At 49.8% G+C, this 18,173-nt stretch overlaps 1 protein-coding gene across 4 annotated transcripts in view; it reads left to right on the forward strand.

Annotated features, from left to right (window-relative positions):
* Nucleotides 1-18,173, forward strand: part of Sipa1l3 (signal induced proliferation associated 1 like 3) — a 205,842-nt gene that overhangs the window by 70,060 nt on the left and 117,609 nt on the right. For 3 of the 4 annotated variants that reach the window (XM_027430581.2, XM_027430584.2, XM_027430582.2), the window contains exon 2: nt 17,291-17,367. The exons of the other annotated variant lie outside the window; for it this stretch is intronic. The gene's annotated coding sequence lies outside the window, so the exon portion shown is untranslated. The remainder of the gene's footprint in view (nt 1-17,290; nt 17,368-18,173) is intronic. 4 annotated transcript variants of the gene reach the window in all.

The raw sequence follows: 18,173 nt of genomic DNA on the forward strand, positions 1-18,173 counted from the left end.
GTGCTGGCCACTTACCTGCGTCACTCTCTTAGAGCCACACCACCATCCTGAGTCCAATAAGGATTCTTGTCCCCACTTGGCACTTGAGGAAAGGGGAGAGTGGCGTCCTACCAGTGCAGTCTCATTGCTGTCTTTTCTCCCACAGTGGTGACAGTCTTCTGCCCAAGCCGTACATCTAGTCAGTAGTTGAGCCCCCACAATCAGGATCCAACCATCCCTCATTTTTGGTTGGATCTAAGTTGCATACCAGCTTACTGTGGCTATGTGCATTTCTGTATGTACCAGAGTAGTGAGTGATTCTACCCATTTGTTGAGTAGCTAATATTTTCAAGTGTTGATAATTAAAATCTATACAGAATTTTTATATTTCCTTGTTTTGTTTTGTTTCAGTGCTGGGGAACAAACCCTGGGCCTTCCGTATGCTAGGCAAATGCTTTACTACCAAGGTGCACATCCCCAAGCCTCACTGGTAGATTCTAGGCCCGTGTGTGCAGCTGCCACTGGAAAGAGAAGCACGGCTCATGGGGACTGTGGGAAGTAAAATGTGTTGTGGAGAGGAGGAAGCCAGCAAACACTGTTAGGTGGGTGAAGCATCTGGAAGAACAACCCTCCCCCACCCCCCACAAAACTGCTAAGTGTGGTTGCCTCTGCTTGGCACCATTCCATTGGTGGATTCCAGGTGGGTGCTCTACCACTGAGCCACACCCCCAGCTCAACACAGTTTTACATCACTTCATGCTTGAGGAAGGAAAAAAAATTGAGAAAAATATTCTTGGGTGATTTTATCATTGTGTGAACATAGACGCGGTATTACTAGATGGTGTGATCTTATGGGACTGTCGTCTAGTTGGCTCTTCACTGAAGCGTCAGTATATAGTATCTGTCTGTACAGTGCAGTCTCCTTCCTGTCCCTGTCCCTGTCTCCAAGCTTTGTCTTCCCAGAGGCAACCGAGCTTACCAGATTTGTGTGGAGGTTGTTCTCACCCTTACCCATCACAGGTCTCCCCATCTCTTTAGCTGATCATAGTGTAGACTAACGTGAGCGACACCATTGCCAAGGTTGTGGGTGTGTTAATCGGGGTTCTCTAGAAGAACGGAATTGATAGAATGAATAGAGAATCCAGGAGTTGTTCAGCCCATGAGGCTGGTTGTCTCAGTGGGCCTTCAGTATATGCTGGATTCCCAAGGAAATAGATTCTAATGCCAGGAACGGACTTGCCTGCAAGAATGAGAGCAAGCAGGCAAAGAAATCAGGCTTCCGTCTTCCATGTCATTTATGTATACTGCCAGCAGAAGGTGTCTTCCAGATTAAAGGTGGCTCTTACCGCCGGGCGTTGGTGGCGCACGCCTTTAATGCCAGCACTCGGGAGGCAGAGGCAGGCGGATCTCTGTGAGTTCGAGGCCAGCCTGGTCTCCAGAGCGAGTGCCAGGATAGGCTCCAAAGCTACACAGAGAAACCCTATCTCAAAAAAAAAAAAAAAAGAGTAGCCATCATAATGGGGAACTTGAACCTCAGCAGATGTCTGTGGACAGAGTGAGGCCCCAAAGAGGAGGTACAGCACAGCACAGCAGCAGGAGCCCAGGTTGCCATTGCAGCCCTGGGAGCCAATGGCTGGTAGACCTCTGTGCCCTCAGCTGAAGTATGGACGGAATAAGAAATAACAAATGAGGCCCCGATTATGGCCTGAAGACACAGGGAGCTCTAGAAAGAGCATGGCCACACTTCATTTCTGAGTGAGTGTCTTCAGTTCCAGCCAGCCTGTCCCATAGGAGCCAAGGGCTGGGCACACAAGCCAGGATCAAAGGTGACACCAGCTCCTCTATTTAAAGGACCTTCCCTTCCCTGTCCCCTGTCAGCTGTTGCTCTTCCTGCTTAGGTCACAGGAAATGTCCTCTTTCCCCTTTCCCCTGCTTCAAGTCCCAAACCCATCTCATCTCGCCATACACACTGTCTTGTGTGTGGAGGCTGTGGATGGCTAAGTGTTTCGTTGACATTGAGTTGTTTACTGAATTTTCCTCTTCTGGAAAAGTCTTTGTTGCCCGAGTTTATTTCTGAAAACTTATTGACCACTGCTCTGGGTCCAGCCTAAGCTCCATGATGCTGGGGACAAGGGAGTAGACTGGGTGGCACCACACCACGCTCTCTCAGAGCTTGTCATCCACATCCAGGGGCAGTCCATATACAGTGGCAACTCAGAGAGCTGAGGGCTGGGAGAGGAGAGGCATGGGGGTAGCATAGGTACTGTGCGCATCCGGAAGAAGTCCGTACCCCCTGGCCTCAGACACAGTTGCAGGAGGAGGAGACACGCGGGCTGAACAGAACAGAGCCAGCTAAAAGAAGGCAGAGTGTGGTATGCATGCTGTGTCCTGAGAGCCACCTGCCTCTTCCTTAACGCTTGTCTCGGTCACTCCGCAAAGTGCCTAGCCATCCGTCTCTGTGGCAGGCCAGGTGTTGGTTTTGGAGGACTCAGATCTCAGTGAAATAGATGGTCCTGGAGTCAGTCTGCTTCCAAGAAGACATAAGCTAGTGAGGAAGTGCTCCTGAGTTCCAATCTACGGGAAAGATGGTACCAAGGGTTATTTCAGGATGGGAGGCAGCACAGTCAAAGGCCCTGAGGTGGTATAGAGTCAGTTTGGAAGAGCTGGGAGGCCTAAGCATGCATGGGCAGGGTTTGCACAATAGTCAGTACTTGGCATAGATGGGGCAAGTCAAGACCTGCCGTGCAGACTCAGTCAGGACAGGAAGTCCAGCCTTAGGCTCCACCGCCCCCCCCCAGGCTAGACAGCAAAAGAGAAGGGTGAGAGAGGTAGAAGGCACTGCGTGCTGGCATGAGCATACCATCCAGGGGGGAGGGCTATGTCTGCCACCCAGTGTAGGAAAGAAAGCCTCTTTGGACACTCATAAAGATCTTCCATGCTGTGCATGAGAGAAACACCACTCAAAATCATGATGAGAAAATATGTTCCCTCCCCAGGGGGGAAGAGCAGAAGCCTCAGCAGGCACTGTGGGCTTTGTCTGTTGCTGGTAGGAGGGGACCGGATACCATCTCTCTGCCTGATGTGGTAGGCAGTTTTTGCATACAGCTGTTCCCAAGTGTGAGAAATGGTTATGTCCAAGATTATTTATCTATTTACTCACTAAGTTACCCTTGTTGTCCCAAAAGTCTCTATGTCAATTAGGCTAGTCTCAAACTCACAGAGAGCTACCTGCCTCTGCCTCCCACATCTGAAAGAAATGTGAGCCATCATACCTGCTATTTTTTTTTTTTAAACAGCATGCTTGTTAAAAGATGGGAAATAGGGCTAGATAGACGATGCCATGGTTAAAAACAGTTGCTCTCTTGCAGAACACTCAGCACCCATTCAGGCAGCTGATAACCACCTGTAACTCCAACAACCCCAGGGGATCTGGTACCCTCTCTGGCTTCCACATTCACCAACACACATGTAACACACACACACACACACACACACACACACACACACACACACACACACACACACACAAATTTTCTTGTAAAAAATTATCCTGCCGGAACTGTAGAGATGGCTCAGAGGTTAAGAGTACTTTCTGGCTGCGCCTCCAGAGGACCCAGGTTCAATTCCCAGCACCCACATGGCAGCTCACAACTGTCTATATCTCTGGTTTCCTGGCATCTGACACCCTCACACAGTCATATGTATAGGCAAAACACCAATGCACATAAAATATAAATAAATTATTTAAAGCAAAACAAACAAAAAGTCCTGCCTGTGTAGAGGTGGGGGTGGGGTGCAGAATGAATGAATGAATGAATGAATGAATGAATGAATGAATGAATGAGGCAGGCCTGTGTCGTAGAACACTACCCAGCTATGAAAATGGGGTGAGGGCCTAATTACATGGCCTGTGGGTATGGTATGCACCAAGCAGAGAAATGGAAAGAACGACCCCTTTCTAACTCCTCTCGGGTAGGAAGGACATGTTGAACAATGAGGCCTGCGCAAGCTCTAGCCTGTCCGTGGCTAGGGACTGCTATCTGCCTCAGAAAGCAAGCGGAGGGTCTGTCTTCTGGGAAGCCAGTCTCGTCTGCTCCCATAACAAGGCCTCCCACACTGTTGGCCGACACTACTGGGAGTGGAAGGGTGGGGACTGAAGCCCATAGAGCCTGGGTTTTCACTTGAGTGAGAAGACAGGGGTTGTAACCAGAGCATTCATCCGTGGGTGTGGTAAGCCCGAATTCACCCTTGAAAATGCTGCCCGTGTGCCACCAGTCACAGAAGTGGATCCCTTTTGTTTTGTTTTGTTTTGGTTGTTTGGGTAGTGGTAGTTGTTTGTTTTAGAGTAGGTCTCTTTATGTAGCTGTGGTCCAGAACTTGCTATGTACCCCAGGCTGGCCTTGAACTTGCTGTGGTCTTTATTCCTTTACTTCACAAGTTCTGGATTAGAAGCATGCAACACCACTCTGTTTCCTTGATAATAATAGTATAACACCACTTTTACCTAAGAAAAGATGGAGTGAGAGTAAAAGTTTTGCTAGTTCCATTCTGCCTTGGAATACTCTGAATGTATGAATGACTGGGGTGTGGCTCAGTTGTTGTAGAAATCACCTAGAATCCCCCAGTGAGGGGCTGGGGGTGTGGCTCAGTGGTAGAGCCCCTGCCTAGCATCCCCCAGTGAGGGGCTGGGGGCATGGCTCAATGGTAAAGCACTTGACAGGCATGTGTGAGGCCCTGAGTTGCATCTCTACTACTACTACCACCAAAAAATAAAATCACAGAATGTTTGTATATATGGTTACATGGTATGTGTGTGTATGTGTTATTGAATTCTTTATTCGGGACTCTGCATAGAGGATTGAGACATTGCTTCAGAAAGGCCTGTCTTAACACTGTCTAAATGAGTCTCCCTGTCATTTTCTGTCCAGGATTTATTTTCCTTCACGGTGTACTAATTGTTGCCTGACATTGTGTTGGCTTTTACACCACTACCACCCCCACCACCCCCGTACCCTGGAAAAATGTGAGTTTCAGGAGGATGGTCTTGTGTGTTTTGTTCCATATCCTCACCTCTAGACCAGTGTCTGGCCTATAACAGTTGCTTAGTGACTTAGTGAGCATGTGGTGAATGGGTGTGAACAAGCCGGATTAACCCCCCCCCATACAAGGGTGAACTGAGGCCCAGGACCTGCCCCTCCACAAGTGGACTGTAAAGAGCAGGAAGGTCCACTGTTTACCTGCTTGGGATGGGGCAAGAAATCCCTGTAGACTGTCTTTTGTGTTGTTAAAAGACATCCATTTACCCACAAATCCCTTTTCAAAACCAGCTTGTGAGATGACACAGGTTGCCATCTTGTCTGGGCCTCTTGTGCTGGGCCTTGCCTATTAGCCTGAGAAGCGTGTCACGCCTGGCCGTCTTTAACCAGCTGGCCAGTGTCCCCCTTTGGCTTGGGTGACGTTTGTTAAGGGCAGCTGTGCACTAGGGAATCATAGGTAGAGGGTTTCACGATTTCTGTGCATAAGAATATTTGCAGTTTGCTTATTTTCTACCCAATATGAGTTGTGCATTCCATGTGGGCCTAGTTTAGCTTTTTATTTTTCAATCACGTGTATGTCTATGTCAGTGGGTTGGGTGTGTGCACACGAAGTATCAGATCCCCACATGGTTATGGGTCACCTGTCACTGGGACTCATGCTTGGGTCCTGCGGAAGCACAGTGCTCACTGTTAACTGTTGAGCCAAAGCCGCAGCTCTGGATGTAGCATGGCGTTTCAAAGAGCCTTGAGAGCATTCACTTGGCATGTGTCCTCAGTGTCTCGTGGGTGCCTGCAGAGTCCCAGATACGTTGTAAACAGAAACCGTAGAATTCACATTCAATCTGGGACAAAGGAAGTCTGCAACCGCAGACTTTGCAGTATTTGCAGTAAATACTCCTCGAGAAGTAGAAGTAGAGGCAGCCTGAGTGGGGACACTGAGGAACTCTACCTCCTTGATGAGGACTCATGCATAAAGAAAAGCTCACTGGCCAGGAAGCAGCTTTGAGAATGGCTACAGGAAAGTGTGCAGAGGCCCCGAGACAGCGGGTGACATAGAACATCCAGTGTCATGGTGGTGCTGGGTACAGGAGGGTAACATGAGGTCAGAGAGGTGACGCCCAGACCCACCTCTTAATTCCTGGTCTCAAATGATCCTCCCCCCTCAACTCTAGAGATGCTGGGACAATAGGCATGCACAATTGTGCACGGCTGAGGTGTTGAGGGACAGAAGGTACCGGATAGGGCTCCTGTTCGGATCAGTTCTATCTGCCTGGCTACAGGAAAGCAGAAGTGAGCTTGAGACCAGAGCGGGCTCTGATGACTGTGTCTAAGCGAGCGATGGTGGAGGTAGCTTGGGCATGGAAAGAGAAGACATGGAAATGGATTTGGATATAGTTTGGAGCCAAATGGCAACAAAGAGCTTGCTAATTACAGAAGGATGGAGAAGTCTGCTCTCTGCATACATCAGTTTATTAACCAATTGCTGCTGTTGGGCAGTCAGGTACCCCCACTCCCACCCCAGGCTGCTGTAGTCGCAACTCCAGGGTGAATCTAGAAGGATTGCGGGCAAGGGAATTCATGCCCAGCAAAGGCTGGGCACTCAGAGCTGGGCTGCATAGAAAGCCATCCCAAGCCCAGCTCCAATGGCTGTGTGGAGAGATGGCAGCCGCCCTTCTGATCCATGCTGGTGATACACAAGGGGATGCTCGACTTTAGGACGTTCTCTGGTGCTCTCCCATGCCTTGTCTTCCCTGGGGTGACTTTTCCCGCCTCAGCTAAGTTCCAGCCACCATGGCAGAGTTCACATCTGCTTTGCTTTCCCTGGACTCAGCACCAGCTGGCCGGGATTTGGCTCTGGGCCGACACTGAAGGGGCCAGGCAGCAGGAAGTATATGGGAAGGCATCTTGTCGCCATGAGGTGATTCCCCTCAGGCTCTGTCCCCTTCTTTCTGGTTCTTCTGGCATTGTTCTTTGTATGCAGATCCCATGGGTGATAGCCGCCCGCCACCGCCTGCTGCTGCTGACAGTGACCTCCCTCACCCTCTCAGAAGGGCTTCAGGCTTCTAGGGGACTCTATGTTATCCAGTTGTCAGGGTAGTTGAAAATAGACCCTGAGGAGAAAGTATGAGCCCTTATCTCCTGCCATCAGAGTCCACAGGCCCTGGAAACCTGGCCCCAGCCCTGGCCTCATGTGCTGGTCAGGATGCTTGTCAGATTCCCATCTCTGGAAGTCCACCTTGTGCCTCCTACTGGCTGGAGACCTGGAGGGACCGCAGATCTCAAGATGATGAAGTGTGACATGTCTCAGCTCATTCCAGCTTCAGAAGGAAAAGCAGAGGGGAAAAGGATTGCGCGCACGCTTGTGCGCGCGCACACGCGCACACACACACACACAGCCTTGAAGGAGAAATATCTAGGGCATGAATGAGCTGTGTGAGTCTTCTGGCTGCTTCCTGGGGGATGTGTGAATCACTGTGACCTTTCAGAAGACAGCAGGGGAGGGCTTCTTACTTCTCTGAATGAGCAGAGTAGGCATGGAAGAAAGCACCAGAGGTGTGCAGGGAAAGTCAGGCTCCTCTGCCTGTCCCCTGCCATTCTGAGCCCCTACACAGCAGCCCCCTGTGCTGGCTGTCCTCTCAAAGAGGCACAACAAAAAGGGAAACACTCGGCTTGACTTGGAAATCAGTTCACAGTGTAACATCCTTTGACCCAGTGTTGCCAGTCCTGAGAGACGCCCTGCAGAAAGAACGGGCCCTGCTACAAAGGGATATTCCGTGCAGCATGGTCACAGTTGCCAAGCAGACCCCAGACATAAAGCAGACGCTCATTCCTCAAGAAGTGATGAGCAGATGAAGGCACTTTCATGCCCCTGGCTGCCAAGGAAGGGGTGAGCACTGTGTCATGTGACTGGTTCATCTCTTCCATGCCCCTCAGCCTGCTTAGCCCAGGGTCCTGTCTAGGGGACTTGGCAGGGTCCTCAGGTGCCTTATCTGTGGGTCAGTGTCAGGAGCCCAGAGTGGGAGCAATGGCACTGGCATTGATCATTGATGCTCACCTGGGCCTCTGTTGATGACAAGAGGGCATGGATGCACTGCCACCCCACCCCCTCCGAGAGACAGGGTATTTCTGTGTCTCCCTTGCTATCCTGGAACGCTCTCTCTGTAGACCAGGCTGGCCTCTTTTGAACTCCACCTGTCTCCGCCTCCCAAGTGCTGGGATTAAACACATGCCCAGCTCCCTGCTAAGTCTTTAACATGCTGTAAATGGCCACAGAACTGTCACAGTTGTCACAGGACTGTCTTTGGGCCGCTCTGGGGCACTTTTAGCACCCTGCTCTCCAGCAATAGTGCCCAGTCTGTTCTCAGTGGGATAATACATGCCCTCCACTTACTTTCCATCCCCTGTCCCCGGGGTCTCGTGTTTGGCAGAGGGGACACATAATTTGTCAGTCAAGCAAGACTGATGACCTTTTGGGTCACTCCTTGTCCCTTTCCTTGCCACATTAGTCCTGTTTGTCCCCAGCTGATGGTGCCCAGGTCAACCTAGAAGGAGAAGGAGGTGAAGGTGAGCGTCTCTTGTCCCCACAGCAACCCCTCCCTCCCTTATCAGGGGAGGAGGGAAGGGAGCCAGTCCCGAGTCACAGCTGATGAGGTGGACATGATCTGTGTCTCTGTGCCAGGTTTCTTTCACTTAGCATTATGTCTCCACCGATCATCTCTATTGTGCACAAAGTCACTTTTTTATTTTCCTTTTATGGCTGAATATTCATGGTACGGGTGGATGGTAATTGTTTTTAGCCATTGTTCAATTAGTGTGTGTCTTTTTCATGCAGCTTACTTTTTTCTTTAGTTCTAGGGTTAAACTCTTACTGTTTTCCTGCATAGTACTCCTCAACACCTGTACTTAGGCAGGCATGTGTTTGCCTGAGTGTTTTCTGCTGGCTACCTGGGATTGTGAGCTCAGTAAGGGCCTGTCCGTGCGTGTGTTTTTGTTCGCAGTCTCTGGCACTTTTCCTCCATATGTCCGCTGTAGGACAGTGCTCGAGTTGCTTAATGAATGACTCAACACATCTCCTGTTGCTCGTTTGCCACCTCACCTCCCAAAGCAGAATGAGGGTAACCATATTGGGAGCCGATTTCTGAGGAGTGTTGTGCTGCTTTCTCCCTGGTGTTGTAGAAAGACTAGGTCCTGAAGCGTGAGGACGCTTTAAATGGTAGGTGCCCTGCCGCTGAGTCTCTGTGGCCGCTCATCTTGTGTGGGAGACCACAGTGTCACCTGAGCGGTGCATTTCAAATGGTTGTCAAAGCCAGTTGTGGTGGCACACCCCTGAAATCCCAGCACTTGAGAGGCAGAGACAGGAGGATCACCATAAATTTGAGGCCAGCTTGTGCTACTCAGCAGGCCAGTGAGAACCCATTTCTCACAAAACAAAGCAAAAGGCTGTCAGTAGCAGAGATCAGAAACACGGCTCCACAGAAGGTGCTTCCTTCCTTCCTTCCTTCCTTCCTTCCTTCCTTCCTTCCTTCCTTCCTTCCTAAGATTTATTTATCATGTATACAGTGCACACCAGAAGAGGGCACCAAATCCCATTACAGATGGTTGTGAGCCACCATGTGGTTGCTGGGAATTGAACCCAGAGACCTCTGGAAGAACAGTCAGTGCTCTTAACCGCTGAGCCATCTCTCCAACCCCGAAGGTGGTTTCTCTCTTGAGTAAAATGTCCAAACATGGCAGCTGGGGCCAGCGTGGCTGTCTGAAGGTCACCAGAGAGGCAGGATCATTGGTCGAGGATCCTCCTGCTTCACTGTCCCTGTCACAAAGCCATCAGTCATCCTTAGGGAGCTTAGCCACCATGGCTGCTGCAGTCAGGCTAATGAGTCTGTCGTGTCGCAAGGGGGTGGGAACAAAAGTGTCATCCAGCTTTATGTTTCTGGGGAGGAATTTTCCTCAAGGCTTCATAACAGCCTCCCCCTTCCACTAATGGCCACAGCCAGCTGCAAGAGAGGCTGGGAAATGTAGTCCTGCAGGGAAGGAAGCATGGCTGCCAGGTGGGCAGTTGGCCACTGCAGTAGGTTTGTTGTCTGTTTCCTCCCACAGAACCTGAGCCACAGCAACTTCTGCTCATTACCCTGGGCCCTCAGACTGCCCCCTATCCTACCCCAGCCCCCTGCAAGTGGCCAGAATCAGGCCACGAAGTTCTCCATGTGTCTGATTGATCAGTGGATGAGACTTTAAGATTAGCGTAAATCCTGCTTTGTCACCAGCAGCATGAATAAATTATCACATTTATTAAGAACTTTTTTGATGACAGATTCTGCTGTAAACAGTTGTCACAGAGTCATTTTTAAGTACATTCCTCCCAGAGCCACTTACCAGATGAAGAGACGCAAAGGTTAAGTAACTGGATGTTTCCACTGATAAATTCTCCCCTTTTACTATATTATGAAGAAGAGGATTAAAAAACCAGAGCCTGACCTATTCTGGTGGCTTGATCTTTGTCCTGACTTTCACCTGATCGCTGGGGCTGGGGGAATGCTTTGTGAAAATGCACCCACGGGTGGAAGCCACTCCGACAAGCTGTTTTCATTGCAGGAAGGGACCTAACTCTCGGCGTTTCCAGCAAATGGCTAGTGACAGGAAGAGAAAGACTCAGTGAGCTCTGCAGGATTTCCCAGCCAGCAGAGCTCATGCAGACACGTGGGCAGGCTGGGCTTAGCCCTACCATGACCTTTACTCTGAGGGAGAAGCTAGAGGCTGAGGGAGAAGCTAGACTCAGTTTGGGTCTTCTGAGAATTAATTCAGGCCACACATCGCCTCTCTGGGTGCGTTTAGTCAGTCCTGCTGGGTGGGAAGCTTTGATTTCTGCAGAGTCTGTCTCTTTAAGACACAAAACCTTCGGCTGTGTGATGGAGCAGCCAACAACTGCTGAAGCCTGGCTTTCAGGTGTCTTAGGCATTTGGCTGTGAGTCTCCATACACAGGTGATACTGTCATTTCAAGTGGTCACAGAACAACATTGGAGGGAGAAGCTGTACCCACCTTTGCCAGGAAGCCAGGGTCCCCAGAGGGGGACCACCTCAAATCCAGCTGTCACATCAGCATTCCAAGCTGAGAAAGATGAAGGAGCTAAGAAGTCATAGCGTGGGCTACATAGTGAGCTCTGTCTCAAACAAGCCAGAGCTAAACAAAGGAAGACAAATGTCACAGCTGCCTAAGGTGATGTAGCTATTTATGTTCCCGTGCTGACTTCTGGACAGTTTTTCTGTTCGCTTGTGTGTCTCTGAGCTGTTGATATGCTGTAGGTATAGGGACAAGAGTCAAGAACAAGCCCACTCTCTTCCCTGCTGTACTGGTGGTGATTTTAGAGTGGGGTCCCCTGGGTCAGGGTCCTCTCTGCTACCTACGTACTTGCTATGAGATCTTAAGCAAAGTAAATCTCTGTATCTGGTACCTTAGTTAGGGTCCCTATTGCTGTGGTTAAACACCGTGGCCAAAAGCAGCTTAAGGAGGAAAGGGTTAATTTCATCTTACCATTTATAGTCCATCATCCAAGGAAGTTGGGTCAGAAACTCAGGCAAGACAGGAACCTAGACACAGGAACTCATACAGAGACCATGGAGAGGTGCTGCCTTCTGGCTTGCTCTCATATCTTGCTTAGCCTGCCTTCTTATACCATCCAGGAGCACCCACCCAGAGGTGGGCACTGCCCCTTGTAGAAAGCGCCCACCCACATCAATCATTAATCAAGAAAATACCCCATCAGTTGGCTCACAGGCCAATCTAGTGGGAGCATTTTCTCTACTAATGTTCCTCATCCCAGCCCAGTGTGTGTCAAGTTGACATAAAAACTAGTCAGGATGCTGGGCGGTGGTGGCACATGGATTTAATCCCTGCCCTCAGGAGGCAGAGGCAAGAGAATCTCTGTGAGTTTGAGGCCAGCCTGGTCTACAGAGCGAGTGCCAGGACAGGCTCCAAAGCTACCCTGAAATATCTTGCCTTGAAAAACCAAAACAACAACAAAACCCACCTAGCCAGGACACCTGATTTGTTAAGAATGTGGCCTGCAGGCCTTGACCAGTGAAGGCACCCACCTGAGTGATTAACCTGAGTTAACCTGAGTGATCCCCTGGACCCACGTGGTAGGAGAGAGCCAGTTCCCTGAAGCTGTCAATGGGCATGCCTACACAGGTACACACTCACACACACACACACACACACACACACACACACACACACACACACACACACACACACACACACACACACACACACACAGAGTCAGGTTGGGAATTTGCAGGGACCCTTGGACACATGGAGAATGAACATGTCACTGAAGTTACTCTTGTCTTTACAAGAAGTTGCAGAGCTTAGGCAGTGGCCCACACCTGTGGTCCCTGCACTCCGGAGGCAGAGGCTGAAAGATGGGAAGTTCAAGGCCAGCCTGGGCTGCATAGTGAGACCCTATTGGGGGAAAAAAAAAAAAAAAGCAAAGAAAGAAATTTGCCAACTCTCTTTTTAAAAGCGTTTGTTCCAGCTCTGTTTCCACCCACAGTGACTGAGAGTCCCCTAGCTCCAGCACTGGCACAGTTGGTGATATCAGACTCTGACATTTTGGCCAATCTGCTGCATATGAAATGGTCACACAGTGTGGTTTCTGTAAGCGCTTCTTTGCAGAGGTCTGCCTGTGAGCCATGCAGCCAGCCAACCTGGGCTGCCTGCAGGCAGTAAGAGCAGACCCCTGCAGTGTATGTTTGTGGTGTGGCCTGGGCACCACCATTGGCTCAGAGGCAGGCCAGTCAGAGTGTGGACCGGCCAGGAGGTAAGGTCCTTGAAGCTAGTGACCCAGTCATAGTCATCAAGGATGGGATCCGTCACCGAAAGCACATGCTAAATCGCTAACGTGGGTTATTAATAGAATGTAGGTCATAAGAGAAATCGTGATTAATTGCAGCATGAGCTCATCGGCTGTTGAGGGCCTCGGTTTTCCCAAGGCAGAATTCTTTCTTCCTATATCAGCTCTTTGCTGGAATGTAGGGAAAGGCATTTGAATGAACAGATCTTTTCCTGGGTTTGATTTCAAAGACAGACGGGCTGGGGCTGGAAAGGCTGGGGTGAGCCACTCTTGGTCGGTGAGTTTCCGGTGCCCCATGGGAAGCTCTCAGACAGTCTGGAAAGGAGAACGCAGCACATGGTGGACGGCCACAGGGCTGTGTGTCTCCTTCACTCAGCCTAGAATGCCCAGGAAGCCACTTACACAGCTGGTTGCGTGGAGGAGGGAGACTTGGCGACTCATCGTGATACCTGCTAAGAGTGAGTGTCTGGCCAGGCCTGGTGAAGTAGCACACACCACTCATTCCAGAAGACTGAGGCAGGAGCTTCTCAGATTTGAGGTCAGCCTTGGCTTCATGATGAGACCAAGTCTCCAAACAAACAAACAAACAAACAACAAAGAACAGGAGGTGAATGAGGACCGTTTTCATTAGCTTTGCATTACTGGGAAAGAATACCTAAGACAGTGAATTTTAAAAGAGGAAAGGCTCATTTCAGCTCACAGCTCCAGAGGTTTCCCTCCATGGTTTCTAAGCCTTTGGTTCGGGGCAGAAAGGCTGCTTCACCAGGTGGCTGCCAGGAGCATGCCCAGCCATGACAGCAGTGCCTGCTTCAGGGGATTTCAGTGACGGCCAAATCCAAGGTCATTAGCCCGCACATTGCCCCCAAAAGGTTGGTTTTCAGCACAGTGATCATGGGATTGTGCAACTCTGACACTGCCCTGAAAGCCCTTTTTGTGAAACAGGAAGCTTTTGTACTACTGTGAACTTGTGTGGTGGGGGCCTGGGGCTTCCCTTGCTGTGGTGGTCTTTGCAGTCTCACTGGGGACTGTCCTCCCTGGTCCCCAGACAAGTCTCTGCACATGGGAACCTCAGAGTGCTTGCCCTTGAGTGGATGGGTCAGACCAGATGAGGGTGCTCCCTTACCTGGCCCCTCAGGACACAGCTTCAGTCGTCTGTGACATCCCTGAGATGTGGCTCCTCCCATGCAGGAAGCAGCAGGGTGTCTTGAAAGGTTCGTGTTCCCTTAAATACAAGTGACCATGAGGACAGATATTGCCCTGTCTTAAACCTCAGAGGGAAGCTAACAGCTCAGGGACACAAAGGTCCCAGAACTGGCCTGACTCAGCTGTTCCTATATAAGAATCTGCCTCAGATTGGCAAATAAGCCCTGGTCAGTCCCTGTCTCTGCAACAGCATTACTCCCAGGGTCGGCTCTGATAGGCCTACTTAGACAGTAGCCAAGAGGAGGAAGAGTTCAACATGGGAGTCCCCACTGGGATATGGCCACCACCTTTCTTTTCTGGAACTTTGTTCTTGCTGTAAATCTGTGGAAAGTGAGGTGCCTGGCCTGTGAGTGATGGGCCACAGCCATGGACATGCAGGGGTTGCTGGGGCACCTGCGAGGGCACACTTCTGTCCCCTGTGCTGTTCTTTACTTTCCTCTCCACACTGTGTGTGGGGGTGTGTGTGTGGGGGGGTGACTCCGGGCAGGCAGATGGGCCTCACTGTTTCTTACAACCCACAGTTTCCTAGCTCCGAAGGAAGGTGCCAGCACATGTCACTGCTAGTGCCCTTAAAGAGCCAGGTGCATCGTTGTGTTGGTGTGTTGGCCCACGCCTTTAATCCCAGCACTCTGGACAGAGACAGGTGGACCCTGTCAACAACCACAACAAAATAGACAAATCCAGGTGCAGCTGGGATCCATGGTGCTCTTGCCTTCTTGGAAGTCCCAAGCCAAGGCAGAAAATCTTGAATTCAGGCTAATCTGTCTTGGGGGGGGGGGCTTGTAGTGTGAAATGGTGGCACATACCTTTAATCCCAGCATTCAGGAGGCTGAGGCAGGCAGATGGATCTCTGAGTTCTAGGCCACCCTGGTCTGTATATAGTGAGTTCCAGGACAGCCAGGGCCACATAGTTAGACCCTGTCTCAAAAAATAAACAGGCTGGGTGATAGTGGCACACACCATTAATCCCAGCACTCTCAAGGCAGACTCAGGCAAAGCTCTGTGAGTTCAAGGCCAGCCTGGTCTCCAGAGCAATTGCCAGGATAGGTTCCAAAGCTACACAGAGAAACCCTGTCTAGAAAAAAAAAAAAAATGTGTGTTACTGTAATGGAAGGGAAAAAAATAAGAGTGGCAGAAAAACAATGTCCATTGCAATTTAAAAGGGCCTAGTAAAATTTTATAAGCACTTGATTCGGGTATCCCTGATCATCCCAGGAATTTGCTAATGACAAGTTTGATGGTAATAAAAGAGGTGTCTCTGTTTCCCTCCCACCTTTGGAACATATTAAAAGTTAAAGTTGTTAGGGCTTCATAGGCCAGCTGAGGAACGAGCAAGGGACTGCTTCCGGGTTCTTCCAAAGTGTGTGTTTTCCTGTAGTTGCTGGTTCTATGTATAGTTAGAAGTTAGAGTTTCTAATTTTATTTTGCGCTTCCTTAAATGGCCTGGCCTGGTAGTCAGCTCTGGGAATCGGCAAGAGCAGCAGCGGCCTCTGCCCTTCTCTGTTAGTTGGGAGCTCTGTGTGTGTGTGTGTGTGTGTGTGTGTGTGTGTGTGTGTGTGTGTGTGTGTGTGTGTGTGTGTGTGTGTGTACAGAGATTCAGGCCATTCTGCTTATGTAAAAGAGGGAATATACAGACTCAGCCTGGGAGAGCCTGCTATCAATGGCATCAGGAATCATGGGATCCGGGGCCCCCAGTGAAGTGGTCAGGGTGCTGTCTCTTCCTCCCTCTTGGCTCTTTGGGTCAGTGCATGTGTTGGTCCTCTGTGTTGTTTTTTTCTCAGAGGGTCAGGAGATGGTCCCTAGCAGATATAAGGGGTTGTACATGACTTTAAGCCAGAGTCAGTAAGTCATCCATTGGCTCACATTTCCTCTACCTGCTCTCGAACTGGTGGTCATTGCTTAGCTCACCTGGCTTCGGGGGCGGGGGGGGCCCGGGGGGCGGCAGTATAGTGACTTAAACATTAGGCCAGGTCTGGATTGTGTGTGTGTGTGTGTGTGTGTGTGTGTGTGTGTGTGTGTGTGTGTTCGCGCGCAGAGGTCCTCGGACTTGTGTCTGTCACTGTCCCTAAGCCTCCTGAATGTGCCGCCACCCACGCCTAGCTTACTCATCTATTTCTAAATCACCGAATTTAGACCTCAAATTTAAAGTAGTAATCCAAATGTGTGGGCGTGGCCAAGCGTACTCCGACAGCCTGAGCTGCAGTCAGCCTCTCCACACACACACACCCTCCCCCTCCCTCCCTTTCTCTCTTGCACATGCACGCACAAGAAATGAAAGAAAAGCAAACAGGCACATACTTGGTTTTGTTTTTCCGGAGATATTTTGGTGTCTGGATAGAATCAGGTTCCTTTGCAGTCTTTCGGATTCATTCACTGTGGACATTTGTGGGTTGCCTGTATAGATCTCTTCTTGATTCCGGGCCCAGCCTGTGCTGGCACCTGTAACATGAACAGAATCACTACATGTTAAGATAACCCACATGTGCTGCCAAGACTGATTTCTTGGATAAAGCACTTGCCATTAAAACCTGATGACCTGCGTTCAATCCCAAGAACCTCCGTAAAGGTGGAAGGAGAGACCCGATTTCCAAAAGCTGTCCTCTGACTCCATAAGTGAATACACACGTTGCCCCCCCCACCACACTTACTTCTTTACATTTTCATTCAGACAAATGCAACCATACCAAATACTCGTGCACCCAAAGTTATGTCAGAAAAGTCTCATCTGTCTCGTTTCTCTGCACACAGGTCTCTGAAAGAAATGTCCCTATGTGTCCCACACTTCTATATCCATCCCTTGTCCTCGCTGTCATGACACCCACCCCTCTGGCCTACTGGCTGCTCCTGCCCAGAGCCTCTCCTGCCTCAGAGCCCTTGCAGCAGCCGCTTTTTGGCCGGAAGCCCTTTCCAGGGTGGCCACAGTTTGTGATCTTACTTATTTGGGTGTCTTTCCCGGTGGAGGCTTCAGCGCACTGTGGCAGCCCTGCCCCCATCTTCTGTTCTCAGTTTGCACCTGACACCGACCAGCCCTGGTCTTGGGTTGTGTGTTTATTCAGTCCCCTCCTCCCACCACTAGAATTTCTACTCCTCGAGGGCTTCTCGGGTTCTCAGTGCCCGGCTCTGATCGATTTTGTCAAATATGACAGGTGGCTGTTACAGCAGGAAAGCTCTGAATCACTTGGCCAGAGGCATGAGCTTCTGTTTTTCCTTTTTTTTAATAGGTGCATCGCCTTTGACCTTGGCTCTGCCTTTGACCTAGGCTCTCGTGAGACCTGAAAGGCACACTGGGCAAACTGAGGTAAGTACAGTGGCTATTATTTGTTTAAATTTTATTGGTAATACACATAATGTCTTTATTATTTTTAAATATGCATACAAAGACTATCAGAGAAGAGGTAACAGTCGCCATCACTACCCCCACCACCTCCCATCCTCCCTTAGGGGTGAGGACTGTCATTCACTGCTAGTGTTCTGGCACACACCACATACGCACAGACCACACACACACACACACACACACACACACACACACACACACACACACACACACACACACACACACGTACACTTTGTATTTTACTTTGCCATCTAAGGAAAGAGCCATGCAGTCTAGGTGCTTCTGGAGTGTGCTCAGCAATACTTCGTTTGTCTCAGAGCCTTGTTCATCAGCACAGTTACACTCCAGATTGTTTTGGTTTTATACTATTTCAATTCAACTTAAATTTTACAAAGAGTAAACTTCACTGTTGTGGGGATTTTGGTTTGGTTTGGTTTTTAGTCTTTTGGTTTGGTTTGGTTTGGTTTTTAAGTTCACACGAAGGAATTCTCTTGTGAACCTGCTCCATAGGGAGACAGAACAGCCCCACACCCTACTGTATGCTGCTCTCTCTGTAGGTTCCAGACGCAGCAGCAGCAGCAGCATAGGTGCTCACACACGGTTAAAGTATGTAGGATGGTAAATGCTTATCTGAATGTGTAGGTTTAAGCAGCTTAAATTTGGGAGAATTTGGGAGGCCCCCCCATCCTCCGCAACAAGCATTGTGCTATTTGATAATCTGTGATAGTTTTAGGCAGTGAAGTCAGTTTCAAGGCATACACTCTTTT

Source organism: Cricetulus griseus, chromosome 9 (assembly GCF_003668045.3).
Source record: "Cricetulus griseus strain 17A/GY chromosome 9, alternate assembly CriGri-PICRH-1.0, whole genome shotgun sequence".
Lineage (NCBI taxonomy): Eukaryota > Metazoa > Chordata > Mammalia > Rodentia > Cricetidae > Cricetulus > Cricetulus griseus.